The following is a 15,957-nucleotide window of genomic DNA, read 5'->3' as shown; positions in this document are numbered from 1 at the left end:
CCATGTTAACTGAAATTACCGTCAAACTATCTATCATATCACTTTTTCTACAGGGAAATGGTAATGCGAGGGAAAGGCTCTTCTATTGAGACGTTTTACCTGCTATACAATCTAGGAGCAAAGGCGTTTTGAATGATTATTTAAACATTCACACACTGGGAAGAAAAAACCTGGCCATGTGAAAATGACCAGGTAATAAATCATCTTAGACACCCGGGAAGGGAAAGGGAAAAGCACTGGCAGGAACAGGATGTCAATTAGATTGAATGTCAGAATGCAACAGGGCCTCTAAATAACGCTGTCTGATGAATTTCTCTCCTCTTTGCAATCAATTATTTCTTTGAATGACAGATTCTCTCTCTCTCTTTCTGTTTGTCTTTTTTTTTTTATCAAATATTTTTATTTATTTTTCTTTTTATACACAAAACAAGACAAACACAATACAGTAATAATAATAATAATAATAATAATAATAATAATAATAATAATAATAATAATAATAATAATAATAATAATAATAATAATAATAATAATAATAATAATAATAATAATAATAATAATAATAATAATAATAATAATAATAATAATAATAATAATAATAATAATAATAATAATAATAATAATAATAATAATAATAATAATAATAATAATAATAATAATAATAATAATAATAATAATAATAATAATAATAATAATAATAATAATAATAATAATAATAATAATAATAATAATAATAATAATAATAATAATAATAATAATAATAATAATAATAATAATAATAATAATAATAATAATAATAATAATAATAAGACCTCACAATAGCACAATAATAATAACATAAAAACATAAAAAAAATCTACTTGTACTATTACAGACACCACAAAAGACATTTCCTCTTTCTTTCTTTCTTTCTTTCTTTCTTTCTTTCATGTCGGTCTGTTTGTCTCTCTCTCTCGCACAGAAACATACATCCCATCTGGACAAACCAACACAAACAAATGTGAACGTGCACAAACACATACAGTACACGAACACACACACACACACACACACATGTACCAACAGCTGATGGAGTTTTCAACCTCCCACGAGACAGGTACTTCCTCTGGACCACACCGCCGGGTCAATACCTGTTCAGGGGGGGTGGCGGTCCACTTCAATCAGTGCCGCTGATCCATAGCACTGTCTCACCTTTACCCCAACCCTCTGGGCCGCCAACATTCAGCCTCTCTGCCCCGAGCTCGTCCATCACCCCGTGTCCCACACAGACTGTCTATCGATCAGACGTCACAGTGAGCCACGACACCATTGATCCTATACTGTTCCAAGGAGAATACCGTGAATGGCACATAAAGAAATCAGTTTGTGTTGTAATGGCCGAGGGAACAAAGGATATGGAGTAGATAGGTGTTTCTGTGTTGTGTTCATGAGCAGTTGGACTCCAAGGACAATATATTATACCTTATGCATACCACACCTTATGTGAATACTGTATACTTCATCAGATCATATATTTAGCATTTAGCATTTTTAGATTATATATTAAATCTCGCAAACTATAGGGCCGATCAGGATGAGTGTGTGGGGGTCAGCACAGATACAGTGCAATACTACATACAGTTGGCCACTCCCTCCATCCCAGCATGCTTTGCAATTGCAGCACAATGTGTAGTTCTAGTTGTTCTATGTCAAATACTTGTTGCAAAACGTGTTGCAAATGTTATAATTATGTAGTTTATTATAACTCTTTCTATGTTATAGTGTGTTTAAGCATTGGAATTTTTCCGAACGACACTTCCCTAAAGCCTCTATGGGGTTTCATGCAAATTACTTCTGTATGCATTTTTTTTATATCTTTTATTACTCTGGATAATAAACCACAAAACGTAACGTTATTGGTATATATTGAAGTTAGTTTCTCTTCCCTATTTTTAGCATGTAGCAACAATTAGATTTGAAATTAGTTTCAAAATGGTTGCACCCTGGCACAAATAAAAAAGCTACTGTACATACAGTATATTTCATTATCTGTTCTTATCAGAACTATCACTGTTCTGGTGATACTAAATCCAAATTGAACTCGGGCATTTGAAATATAAGATATGGCACAATCCATAAATGTGCAAATTGGCTATAATAAGGTAATTTATAAGCCTTCTATTCTATATTCTATAATAATATTTCAAATTGCATTGGTCCGGATGGGAGAATTCAGTACTGTAGCAAAACCTTCTGTTTAATCATCTTCCCTTTATTCATTTCCTTAGATTTTTTGTACACATGATCTCAGAAGGTACTGAACGAGATCAGTGGCCGTTTTTCATGTCTGGTAATTCTTAGCATGGTTTTATTCACTGTCAAAGATGCAAAGAAAAATCATAATTCATATTATCCTTTGTTTCATCACAATTTAAGCAAGCCTAGTAATAGACATATATTTCTGACACTGGGAATACATTCACTGAGGTCCATAGATGTCCCTAGATACCAAGAATAGGCTCCGGGCTTAAGAGGTTAACCAGAGTAATCACATTGCTATTTAACCAGAGTAATCACATTGCTATTTAACCAGAGTAATCACATTGATAGGAGGAGGAAGCTGCATGCTATCCTTGAGAACCCCTGCCACCCCCTCTACGATGAGCTGACCGCAATGCGGTCCACGTTTAGCCACTGACTCATCCCCCCCCGACATACCACAAAGCGCTTTGGGCAGTCCTTTGTGCCGGTGGCAATCAGGCTCCACAACCAAGCATGGCCAGGACGGGCTAACTGCTGTGGACTGGAGGAGCTGGGTTGTGGACTGTAACAAATTAATTTAATTATTTAACAACACATTCATGATTGGACTTGTTTCTTTTTCACCACTTTTTTAGCTTTTTTTAGTCCTATTTTAGCTATTTTTATCCCTGTGTACTTGTCCATCTTGTTTTTAACAAATACTAATAAGTGTATGTTATGTATAAACTGTTTTTTAATTGCTGTTTTTAAATTGCTGTTACGCTGTTTATGCTGTAAAGGACATCTTAATCTCCCGTCGGGGATAAATAAAGGTTTTCAATTCAATTCAATTCAATATTTCCAGGGTAATCACGTTGATATTTCAACCTCTTTTTCAAGAGGGCCCTGGCAGCATAGAGAACATTTTCACACATAGAACAACATTAAAACAAACAATAATAGAAACAAGATAGTGAGAGCATATACAAATACTAATAAATAAGAGAAAATGTCTTCATATTTCAATGAAAACAAACTATATTAAAAACATGATGGCAAGAAGGTGTCCAATGAGGGACTCATTCAAATCAAAAGGTCACAGGGACGACATAAAACACATGTTTGCACATGCCATACGTCCTTAGTTCATTGGGGGGGGGGTCTATGTACGACCAACACACATGCCGTGGACACACAGTATGTGCTCCAATGAGAACCCATTCTACCGTAGTTCCCCATATAGTACATATAGAAGAAGTATCTGGTGGAGAGAGATAGTCTCGATACGATAGAGAACTGACAGGTCTGTTCATTTACGACGACATTGACAATATTTATCTCCCTTGCCTGGTTGTAATTATATGTGGACAAGAGTAAATGATTTACATGTGTATGGGTGTGTGGGGCGGGTGGAGGTGAGGGTAGGGGTGCGTGCACTGAGATCCTCTAATCACTCTGCCAATGTTAACGCAGCCCGCTGCCCTGTAGCCTTCAAGTGGAGCAGCGCTCCGGCTTTTCAAGAGCAGCTAATTAATGGGGCCCCTGTCTAGGTCCCTGGATGGAGTTTAAGTGTGTCACATTTAATTTACTCCTCCGACAGGACACCTTGCCGTGCGTGAAATGGAAGCTGTGCGCACACACACCAAAGGCACAGACACACACACACACAACATGCACATAAATACACGCACACACATTAAGTAACATACAAAACACCTGCATGTACAGATATGTGTGTGTATGTGCACTCTCTCTCCCTCCCTCACCCTCTTTTGCCCCCCCCCTCTCTTTCTCTCTCTCATCCTGTCCTCTCTGTGAAAGAGACAAATCTCTTGAGCTGTAGCTGACATCACGTACTTAGAGGGTGTCATACAGTTGTCACAGTGAGGCATTTTAGGACAGCCGTGTGTGTGTGTGTGTGTGTGTGTGTGTGTGTGTGTGTGTGTGTGTGTGTGTGTGTGTGTGTGTGTGTGTGTGTGTGTGTGTGTGTGTGTGTGTGTGTGTGTGTGTGTGTGTGTGTGTGCGTGTGTGTGTGTGCGTGCGTGTGTGTGTGTGTGTGTGTGTCCTGTGAAGTATGAATGGCAGTGCCTGAAAATGAATTTCTGAGCGCTTCCTTGCCACACACAGTCAGTGAACCATTTAACTCCCCCACAACCCCATGCATTACTGAGATAAGTGGTTTTCACAGGCCTTGTTGTATGCCACGGTGTGTGTGTGTGTGTGTGTGTGTGTGTGTGTGTGTGTGTGTGTGTGTGTGTGTGTGTGTGTGTGTGTGTGTGTGTGTAGTAGAACTCCTCCACTGATAAGAGGCCGTATCTCACACACTGGGTGATAAAGGATGTCACACGCTCCATTCTACACAAACAGGGATAAATGTTGCATTGTGTCGTGAATGCCAACTAAAGCATGTGTTAGCAGAAGATGATGTGTGGTTTGTGGGTGTGTGTCTCTCTCTCTCTCTCTCTCTCTCTCTCTCTCTCTTTCTCTCCGTCTCTCTCTCTTTCTCTCCATCTCTCTCTCTTTCTCTCTCTCTCTCCGTCTCTCTCTGTCTCTCTCTGTCTCTCTCTCTCTGTCTCTCTCTCTCTCTCTCTCGTTCTCTTTCTCTCTCTCACATAGTGTGTGGTATGTGTGTGTTTCTATGGGCTTGCTTAGACGCTTGTGTGTGTGTGTGTGTTTATGTACATGTGTGTGTTTTCCTGTGGACTTGCATGTACACTTGCATATAGTATACACTTGTATATGCATACACAGTAAATTTGTATCTAGTCTACTCGTGTAATCTTATCTAATATGTGTATATGTGCACATGTGCGCACGCTTGTATAGGTGCACGTGGTGTGTGTGTGTGTGCGTGCATGCGTGCGTGCGTGCGTGTGTGTGTGTGCGTGCGTGCGTGCGTGCGTGCGTGCGTGCGTGCGTGCGTGCGTGCGTGTGTGTGTGTGTGTGTGTGTGTGTGTGTGTGTGTGTGTGTTGTGTGTGTGTGCAGGGCCGCCTCAGGGGGTGTGCGAGCAGTGCGGTCGCACAGGGCCTCGCGGGAAGGGGGGCCTCGCACAAAAAAAGAATAAAAATAAATTTAAAAAAATATATTTTATGTATTATTTTTTATTATTTTTTTAATTTAAAATTTTTTTATTGCGGGGCCCCCCTTCCCGCAAGGCCCTTTTTCATCACAGACCTAAAATCTAGTTTTGCTTATATGCTTATATATTTTACATTAGTCACGTTTGTAGAATGTGTCTGACTTGTTCCTGGCTCTGCGGCTCTGCAGATACACTATTGGAGCTCTGGGGCTCTGCAGCAGACATACTATTGGTTTCAACAAATGGAGGGTTTACATGTGTACAGTCGGCCGACGTGCGTCAGCTGCGTCTGACTATTTCGCGCGTGCAGCATTGGAGGTTATGCCAGCCAAGACGAAGAGGACGGTCGTTGGGCAGATGGACTGAAGATGAAAGTTGTTGCATGTTAGAAAGTTCAGTCAGGCTAGCCATGTCGGCTTAGCTAAAGGCAGGGACAGCTAGTTAGCTTTAGCTACGTTATAATATTGAGTGCTAACGTGTGGTTGTTATGTACTAGAGGCCTGGTCACTCCTGTGTCACCAGGGCAGGCAGGTGAGGGCTGCCAATTAGCCAATTAGTGCTGATTGGTTACCTGCTGGGGAGCTTCAAAGGCAGACCCAGAAACACACATGCACGGTCTGTGCCTAGTGAAAGAGCTGTCAGGTTCTTACAGTCCTTGTCCGTTGGGTTACCAGTACATTAGCTTATAGTTATATTAGTAGTTCCTTGGTTTAGTAGCATTTTTGAGTTAGAGCACAGGGTTTTGGTGTTGATTACACATAGGTTGCGTACCCATGAGCCAGGGTCGTAACAATTGGGCGCTCGTCCGGGATCTTTTACCCCTAGCACTTTGTTTGGTGATTTTTTTTTGTGTTGCACGGGGTGTCATCATATTATGGTTTGGGTGGTGTTCGTTACACATGGTGTAACGTGGGGGCTGAGCCATTTTCATCAAACAGGTGAGTATGCCGTATTTGTTTGTAATTTGATGTGACTACTTATGCTGTTAAAATATATAGTTTAGTAGGCACCACATGTAGATAGGGATATTATTTTCTGGTTGTTGGTTAGCGTCCGGTGCACCGCGTACTCCTGGGGCGGTCAATGAAATGATTGTATATGATCTTTGACTGGTAGCAGGTGTGGTTGAAGAAAGTTAGGTCTACAGGGCATTAGTTTAAGGGTAGGTAGGTTAGGGCGGCCAGGAAACACAGGTAGTGTGGTAGGGCTTGATTTAGTGTTTCTTAGGGTAGACATGTGGTAGGCCGGGGTTTTCTGCAGTTTAGACGTAGAAGCATATGTGGTCACATCAGGTTAGAAGGCGCACCTGTTTGGAATATTTTGTTGGATTTATTTTGATTGTTTAAGTGTTTGGTGAGCATACCTGGTAGCACCTAACACCCTGCGTGTATGACACGTCTATTTAGGGTGGGTGTGTTTTTTTTTATTTTTATTTTTATTTTTTTTTTTGTGCAACCTGGAAAGGTGCGCTCCGTAGAGCTCACATTTCCACCGCGTCCCTTTATGGTTGTTGTTATTGGCATTAGCATTCTTCATGGTTCTTCAGTGGTTCTTCGTGGTTCTTCAGTGGTTCTTTAGTGGTTTTTCAGTGGTTCTTTGGTGGTTATTCGTGGTTTGTTAGTGGTTCTTAGTGACTGTAGGGTAAAGTGAGTAGCTTGTGGTGACTGGTACAGTAACGATGGCTACCATTAAGGATTTTGTTGAGAACCCCTCTGACGAAATGTTGGGAAGGTTTTCCAAAGAGCAGCTTCTGAAGCTTGCTGTGCACTACAATGTGGAGCTTACTGCCAGTGAGAAGCGGTTAAAAACGACTGCCTTGGGGACTTTGAGGGCTATACTCATTGAGGAGCAGGTGATTGTGGCAACGGTGGATGAGCTTCTTTTGTCTGAGGTGTCTCCACAACTCTCTGGCGTGGCGGAAGGTGTTGCCATCGATTGGGGGCCTAGGGAGTTGGCATTTAGGGAAAAGCAGCTACAACAAGAGCGTGAGTTTAAGGAAAAACAGCTACAACAAGAGGAGAGGAGAGATGAGAGAGAGCGGGAGCTTAAGGAAAAACAGCTACAACAAGAGGAGAGGAGAGAGGAGAGAGAGCACGATCGTGCAATGAAGGAGCTTGCATTTAAGCATGCTGCCTTGCAGGCGGGTTCTCTGCATCCAGAGTCACGTTCCGGGTTTGATGTAGGCAGGAATATTAGGATGGTGCCACCATTCTTTGAGAAAGACGTGGAAAGATATTTTCCCCTTTTTGAACGGGTGGCAACCACATTGAAGTGGCCTGATACCGTCTGGACACTGCTGCTGCAATGTGTTTTGGTTGGTAGGGCACAAGAAGCCTACACTGCTCTGTCCCTTGAACAAAGCGCTGATTATGAGCTGGTTAAAGCTTCCATATTGAGGGCTTATGAGTTGGTCCCCGAGGCCTATCGTCAGCGTTTTAGAGGTTATCGTAGGCAGGAGGGGCAGTCTTATGTTGAATTTGGAAAAGAGAAGGAGAACCTGTTTGACCAGTGGTGCACCTCGCAAAAAGCAGAGTCAAGGGAGCAGCTCAGACAGTTGGTTCTCCTAGAGGAATTTAAGAGGTGTGTTCCTGATAACGTTTCCACACATCTAAATGAGCATAAGGTATCGAAGATAGCCGACGCTGCTGTCTTGGCTGATGAGTTTGTGTTAACACACAAATCTGTCTTTGTAGAGGAGGGCCGTGTGGAGTCCAGGGGTAGTAGGCGTCCTTCTCAGGGGAGCCGGTTCCCGGCACCCGTGTCTGCTGGTCGGTTTACTTCGACTCCTAGGCAAGGTGGCTCTGCTAGTGCATTCCCAGAGGGGGTTATCTGTTTTTACTGTAAGGAGCCTGGTCATATCGTTGCTGGATGCCCTGTGCTTAAGCAGAAAAATGTAAAAACGGTGGCTCTGGTAGAAATCATAGACAGGACACCTATGCCGACATTAGAGGGTGGGGTGCGAAGTATCAAAGGTGCAGACAGGGAGCTAGAGGGCTCCTCAACATTTAGGATGGATGGATTTGTTTCACTGGTTGGTGAATTAGGATCAAGGCAGGCTATTACAATATGGAGAGATACAGGAGCTTTCCAGTCTCTCATTCTGGATGGGATTTTGCCATTTTCGGAAGATTCTTCATTGCATTCCGGTGCCATTGTTCAGGGCTTTGGAGGAGGCTTTGTGAATACTCCTTTGCATGAGGTCTCGCTAAACTCTCCCTTAGTATCAGGCAATGTTGTCGTAGGAGTGTGTTCTCACATTCCCATAAAGGGGGTGTCCTTCATTCTAGGGAACGATTTGGCCGGTGGCAAAGTGCTGGCTACTCCAGTTGTAATTCCCGTCCCTGTAGTTTCTGAGGTTCCTGATGAGCTCGCACAGAAGCATCCAGGAGTGTTTCCTGTGTGTGCGGTAACACGCGCAATGTCAAAGGTCAAATGTGACACCCATGAGGTTGTTAACTTAGATGGTGATATGACACTTAGTGACACGTTCTTTGTTGAGTTGAAAAGTGGCCCTGATGAGGGGTTTGGTAAGGTGATTCCGTCTCATGAGCAGTTGGTACTAGAGCAAAACAAGGATGTCTCCTTGTCGTCCCTCTTTGAAGAGGCGGTTTTAGAGGATGAAATGGTAGATACGTCTCAAGGATACTTTGTTAGCAATGACGTGCTCATGAGAAAGTTGACACCACCTAACCTGTCCAGTCTGGATGACTGGGGCAGTGTGTTTCAGATTGTTGTTCCAGCCGTGTATCGTCCAGATATACTGCATCTAGCACATGATCATGATCTTGCTGGTCACATGGGGGTCAGGAAGACTTATGACCGTGTGCTGAGACATTTTTGTTGGCCTGGTTTGAAGTCAGATGTGGCACAATATTGTCGCTCGTGCCATGTGTGTCAGGTGGTTGGTAAACCAAACCAGAAGATCCCTCAGGCTCCTCTGCAGCCTATCCCTGCCGTTGGGGAACCTTTTGAGCGGATCCTCATTGACTGTGTTGGTCCCCTCCCTCGAACTAAGACAGGGAACCAGTACCTTTTGACTATTATGTGTGCAGCGACCCGTTTTCCTGAAGCCATTCCTTTTACGCAAGATCACAGCCCCAGCTATATCCAAAGCTCTGGTTAGGTTTTTTTCGACTTTTGGTCTACCAAAGGTCATTCAATCAGATCAAGGGTCTAACTTCATGTCCCGTCTCTTTGCTCAGGTCCTCCAGCAGTTGTCTATCCAGCATTGCCCTTCCTCTGCCTATCATCCAGAGTCCCAGGGGGCGCTGGAGAGATTTCACCAGACTATCAAAACAATGCTGCAGGCATATTGTACGGAGTTCGACAAAGACTGGGATGATGGAATTCCTTTGCTTCTGTTTGCTGCTAGGGAGGTAACCCAGGAGTCTCTTGGATTCAGCCTGGCTGAGCTGGTGTTCGGCCACACAGTGAGGGGTCCTTTGAAACTGCTGAAGGAAAAGTGGTTGGCTGACCAGACTCCTTCCTCTACTAATTTGTTGGACTATGTGTGTGACTTCAGGCTTAAGCTTAGTAGAGCATGTGAACTAGCGAAAGAGAACCTAAAGGTAGCCCAAGGAAAAATGAAGGTGTGGTATGATAGGCGGGCCCGACATAGGGTGTTCTCACCGGGAGACAAGGTGTTGGTTCTCTCGCCTATTCTTGGGTCTGCATTACAGGCTAAATACAGTGGGCCATACTCCATTGAGCGCAAAGTTGGTGAGGTCGACTACTTGATTAAAACTCCCGACCGCAGGCGCAAGAGTAGATTATGTCACGTCAATATGTTGAAGGCGTACAATGATAGGGCTCAGATTGACCAGTCAGGGGTCAAGCCTGTGGCTGTTCTAACAGTTTCTGCATCTCCTATTGTAGCCGACTGTTCTGTGTCGAAGGAGATTTCTCAGGGCCGGTTGCCAAACACCCAGATACTAGGTGACTTGGACTCACACCTGTCGTACTTACCACTTCCTGAGCGTACGGATGTGGTGCGCCTACTTAGACAGCATACACGTTTGTTTTCTGATGTCCCTAGTCGTACTAATGTACTCGAGCATGACATTGATGTTGGTAGTGCAGGGCCAATTAAGCAACATGCCTATAGGGTGAATCCGGAAAAACGAAGGATCTTGAGTAAGGAAGTGGACTATATGGTGAGACATGGCATTGCGGAGCCCAGTTCTAGTGCGTGGAGCTCCCCCTGCCTGCTTGTTGATAAGCCAGACTGCACTCATCGGTTCTGTACTGATTTCCGTAAAGTTAATGCAGTAACCAAGCCGGACTCGTACCCTCTGCCTCGGATGGACGACTGTATCGATCGGGTGGGTTCAGCAGCCTTTGTAAGTAAATTGGATTTGCTAAAGGGATACTGGCAGGTTCCGCTTACTCCGCGAGCACGTGAGATATCCGCTTTTGTCACACCAGAGAGTTTCTGCCAGTATACAGTGATGGCCTTTGGCATGCGAAATGCCCCAGCGACGTTTCAGCGGCTAGTGAACAAGGTCCTGGGCGGGGTAGCGTTCTGTGAGGCATATCTGGATGACCTGGTTATCCACAGTTCCTCTTGGTCACAACATGTGGAGCATCTGGCCGAAGTGTTCAAGCGGTTGGGTGATGCTAACTTGACAGTTAACCTTGCGAAATGTGAATTTGGACAGGCCACGGTTACCTACCTGGGTAAGGTGGTTGGACGTGGGCATGTGTGCCCCATTACAGCTAAGGTGGAGGCTATAGTGGGCTTCCCTGCTCCCATCACCAGGCGGGAGTTAAAGCGCTTCCTAGGTATGGCAGGGTACTATAGGAGTTTCTGTAGGAACTTTGCTTCTGTTGTTGCCCCTTTGACAAATCTGCTCAGTCCTAAGGTACCTTTCGTGTGGACTGAGACTTGTCAACAGTCTTTTGAGAGCATCAAGGGTATTCTGATTAGCGCTCCCGTTCTGTCAGCTCCCGATTTTCAACTGCCATTCAAGTTGGCAGTGGATGCTAGTGACCTCGGTGCTGGAGCCGTCCTCCTGCAAGAGGATGCATTAGAGGTGGAGCACCCAGTGTGCTACTTTTCTAAAAAGTTTGACAGGCATCAACTGCACTACTCTACTATAGAGAAGGAGGCGCTCGCTTTGGTTCTTGCCTTGAACCATTTTGATGTTTACGTGGGATCCTCCAGTTTACCCCTTGTTGTGTATACAGACCATAACCCTTTGGTTTTTCTTCGCAGCATGGTGAATTCGAATCATCGTTTGATGCGATGGAGTTTGTTCCTCCAGGCGTATAACTTGGATATTCGCCACATTCGTGGGAGGGACAACGTGCTAGCAGACGCCCTCTCACGATCGTAGTACCGGTGTTTGTGGTACCCGTTATCGCTGTTGTGGTAGAGGCCCTGACAACTAAGGGGTCACAGTTGTTTTTGTTTTGTTTATGGGTTGTTGTGTAGTGGTTGCCTCTTGGGCAACCAGTTTGGTGGGGGAGGTGTTATGTACTAGAGGCCTGGTCACTCCTGTGTCACCAGGGCAGGCAGGTGAGGGCTGCCAATTAGCCAATTAGTGCTGATTGGTTACCTGCTGGGGAGCTTCAAAGGCAGACCCAGAAACACACATGCACGGTCTGTGCCTAGTGAAAGAGCTGTCAGGTTCTTACAGTCCTTGTCCGTTGGGTTACCAGTACATTAGCTTATAGTTATATTAGTAGTTCCTTGGTTTAGTAGCATTTTTGAGTTAGAGCACAGGGTTTTGGTGTTGATTACACATAGGTTGCGTACCCATGAGCCAGGGTCGTAACAGTGGTTCAGTCGGGATAGCCATGTCGGCTAGTAGCTTAGCTAAAGGCTAACTAGCGTTAGCTAACCTAGAGAGAGCGTGTGCAGCATTGTTATGCCAAGATGAAGAGGACGGTCGTTCGTCAGATGAACTTCGTCAACGCCACGCGGTTGTCTCCATCCTCTTGGACGTTTGGTGAGTTTTTAATGCACTCTATTCTATTCCCGCCGTGGAGATATCTCTCTCTCTCTCTCTCTCGGGCCGGCTAGCTATCGTGGCTAACGTTATGTTGGCTAACGTTATGTGGAGCCAGCGGGCCGGCTAGCTATCGTAGCTGACGTTCTGTTGGACCAGCGGGCCGGCTAGCTATCGTAGCTAACCTTATGTTGAGCTAGCGGGCCGGCTAGCTATCGTAGACGTTATGTTGAGCCAAGCGGGCCGGCTAGCTATCGTAGCTAACGTTATATTGAGCCAAGCGGGCCGGCTAGCTGTGGTAGCTAATGTTATATTGAGCCAAGCGGGCTGGCTAGCTATCGTAGCTAACCTTATGTTGAGCTAGCGGGCCGGCTAGCTGTCGTAGACGTTATGTTGAGCCAAGCGGGCCGGCTAGCTATCGTAGCTAACGTTATATTGAGCCAAGCGGGCCGGCTAGCTGTCGTAGCTAACGTTATATTGAGCCAAGCGGGCCGGCTAGCTGTCGTAGCTAACGTTATATTGAGCCAAGCGGGCCGGCTAGCTGTCGTAGCTAACGTTCTGTCGAGCTAGCGTCAGTACCTGGCCACTCTATTTGCAGTTAGCCTATTTAGCTGATGTCGGCCGTTGGCTCCTTGCTACTTTGTTTTCTCTGGTATAGACCCTCTTCTCTTTGGATTTAAGTGTTGATCTTTGTCCTTTTGGATCTATGTATATTCATGTTGCCTTTGTGAAGTTATCTTTTCCTTTTGTTTTGTTCTTCCATTAAAAGTTGAATATCCTTTAGGGGCTCATCTTAGCTGTCTTGCTTATCTCTCTCTCTCTCTGTCTGGACCACAGACCCATCTCTCTCTCTCTCTCTCTCTCTCTCTCTCTCTCTCTCTCTCTCTCTCTCTCTCTCTCTCTCTCTCTCAATTCAATTCAATTCAATTCAATTCAATTTCAATTCAATTCAATTCAATTCAAATGGGCTTTATTGACATGGGAAACATACGTTTACATTGCCAAAGCCAAACAAAACAAAACAATCAAACATAAAGCAAAATAAATCAGTACATTACAGACGGAATTTCTTGTACAGTCTTTATGGTGGTTGCATTCCGCTGGATGTCCTTTTCTTGTCACAGCAGCTCACAAATCTTGCTGCTGTGTTTGCACATTCTTGTATTTCTCCCAGTAGGTATGGGAGTTTTGAGTTATTGTCCATGTTTTCAAAGTCTCTTTGGGTGTTTGCAATTTGTGGGAAGTATATGTCTCTGATGTCTTGGTATAGGGGGCAGGTTGTTAAGAAGTGGAGCTGGGTTTCCACCTCTTCTTGTGTGCAGTGGGTGCATAGTCTGTCTTCTCTTGGGAGCCAGGTCTGCCTATGGCGGCCTTTCTCAATGGCTAGGCTGTGCTCGCTGAGTCTGTACCTAGTCAAGGATCTTCTTAGTTTTGGGTCAGTCACGGTGCTCAGGTATTCTGCCACTGTGTACGCTCTGTTTAGGGCCAAATAGCATTTCAATTTGCTCTGGTTTTGGGTTGTTTCTTTCCAATGTGTCAGATAGTTTTCTTTTTGTTTTCTTATAATTTGATTTAGTCCAGTGTGGTTACTGTCTGGTGGTTCTGCTTGTGTTTGTGAGCAGAGTCCCAGAACCATCTGGCTGAGTGGGCATCTATCGAGGGTCTCTCTGTGGGTGAGGGCTATGTTGTGGAGTGTGTCTGGGTCGCTTTCTTTTAGGTGGTTGTGGAATTTGAATGCTCTTTTTTGAATTTTTATGATTAGTGGGTATCTTCCTAGTTCTGCTCTGCATGCATTATTTGGCGTTTTCCGTTGGGTGCGGAGAATGGATTTGCAAAATTCTGCATGCAGAGTCTCAATTGGGTGTTTGTCCCATTTGGTGAAGTCTTGGTTTGCAAGTGGGCCCCAGACTTCACAACCATATAGGGAAATCGGTTCTATGACGGAGTCTAATATTTTGAGCCAGATTTTTACTGGAATGTCTAATATGATGTTCCTTTTTATGGCATAAAAAGCCCTTCTTGCTTTGTCTCTCAGGTCGTTCACAGCTTGATTGAAGTTCCCTGTAGCACTGATGTTTAGGCCGAGATATGTGTAGTTTTTTGTGTGTTCTAGGGAAATTGTGTCTAGGAGGAATTTGTGTTTTTGTTGTTGTAGGCTGGGCCTTTTTTGGAATATCATAATTTTAGTTTTGTTTAGGTTTACTGTCAGTGCCCATGTCTGGGAGAATTTGTGCAGAAGGTCAAGGTGCTGTTGTAGCCCTTCTTTTGTTGGGGACAGCAGCACCAGGTCATCTGCAAACAGTAGGCATTTGACTTCTGTGTTTGCTAGGGGGATGCCAGGTGCTGCAGTTTGTTCCAATGTTTTTGCCAGTTCATTTATGTATATATTGAAAAGGGTTGGACTCAAACTGCACCCCTGTCTAACCCCACGGCATTGAGGGAAGAAGTCTGTGTGTTTTCCCTCAATCCTCACAGCACATGTGTTGTTGGTGTACATTGACTTTATGAGGTCGTAGGTTTTCCCTCCAATGCCACTATCTAACAGTTTGTACAGCAGACCCTCGTGCCAAATTGAGTCAAATGCTTTTTGGAAGTCAACGAAACAGGAGTATACTTTGCTTTTATTTTTATTTATTTGGTTGTCGATTAGGGTGCTGAGGGTGAGAATGTGGTCTGTTGTACGGTGATTTGGTAGGAAGCCAATCTGTGATTTGCTCAAGGTATTGTTGTTTGTGAGGAAATGTGTGAGTCTGTGGTTAATGATCATACAGAGGATTTTTCCAAGGTTGCTGTTGACACAGATCCCACGGTAATTGTTTGGGTCATATTTGTCTCCCTTTTTGTGGAGCGGTGTTATGAGTCCTTGGTTCCAGATATTGGGGAAGATCCCGGAGCTAAGGACAATGTTAAGGAGTTTTAGTATAGCCAATTGGAATTTGGAGTCTGTGAATATGATCATTTCATTTAGGATACCATCCGCTCCGCAGGCCTTCTTGATTTTAAGTGATTTTATTTTGTCCTGTAGTTCTTGTAGTGTAATTGGGGAGTCTAGCGGGTTCTGGTAGTCTTTTATGGTTGACTCCAGGCTTTGTAGTTTGTCTTGTATGTGTTTTTGCTGTTCATTTTTTTGTATTGGGCTAAAGAGATTGGAGAAGTGGTTTACCCATACATCTCCATTTTGGATGGGTAGCTCCTCGTGGTGTTGTTTGTTTATTTTGTTCCAGTTTTCCCAGAAGTTGTTTGTTTTTATAGATTCCTCTATATCTTGTAGCTGGTTTCTAACATGTTGGTCTCTTTTTTTCTGACTGTGTTTTTGTAATGTTTCAGTGTTTCACTGTATTGGAGACGTGTGTTCTGGTTGTCTGGGTCTCTGTGTTTTTGGTTTGATAGGTTCCTTAATATCTTCCTGAGATTTTTACAATCATTATCATACCATTTGTCATGCGTATTTTTATTTCTATTTTTCCTCGCTTTCCTATTTGAGGCCTTTAGGTTGGATAAGGAAGCTGTAAGGTCAAATATGTTATTGATGTTTTCTACCGCCCCGTTTACACTTTTGCTGTTGTGTTGGAAGTTTTTTTCTAGGAATTGGTCTAATTTGGATTGGACTTTTTGTAGCTTGATAGCGGATTGGAATGCTTCCATACTACTTTCTTTCCATTTGTAGTGTTTTTTAATAGTGTGTAGTTTGTTTGGTTTTGGTATTT

Source organism: Notolepis coatsorum (genome assembly GCF_963971535.1).
Source record: "Notolepis coatsorum genome assembly, chromosome: 8".
Classification (NCBI taxonomy): Eukaryota; Metazoa; Chordata; class Actinopteri; order Aulopiformes; family Paralepididae; genus Notolepis; species Notolepis coatsorum.
This window is presented reverse-complemented; position numbering follows the sequence as displayed.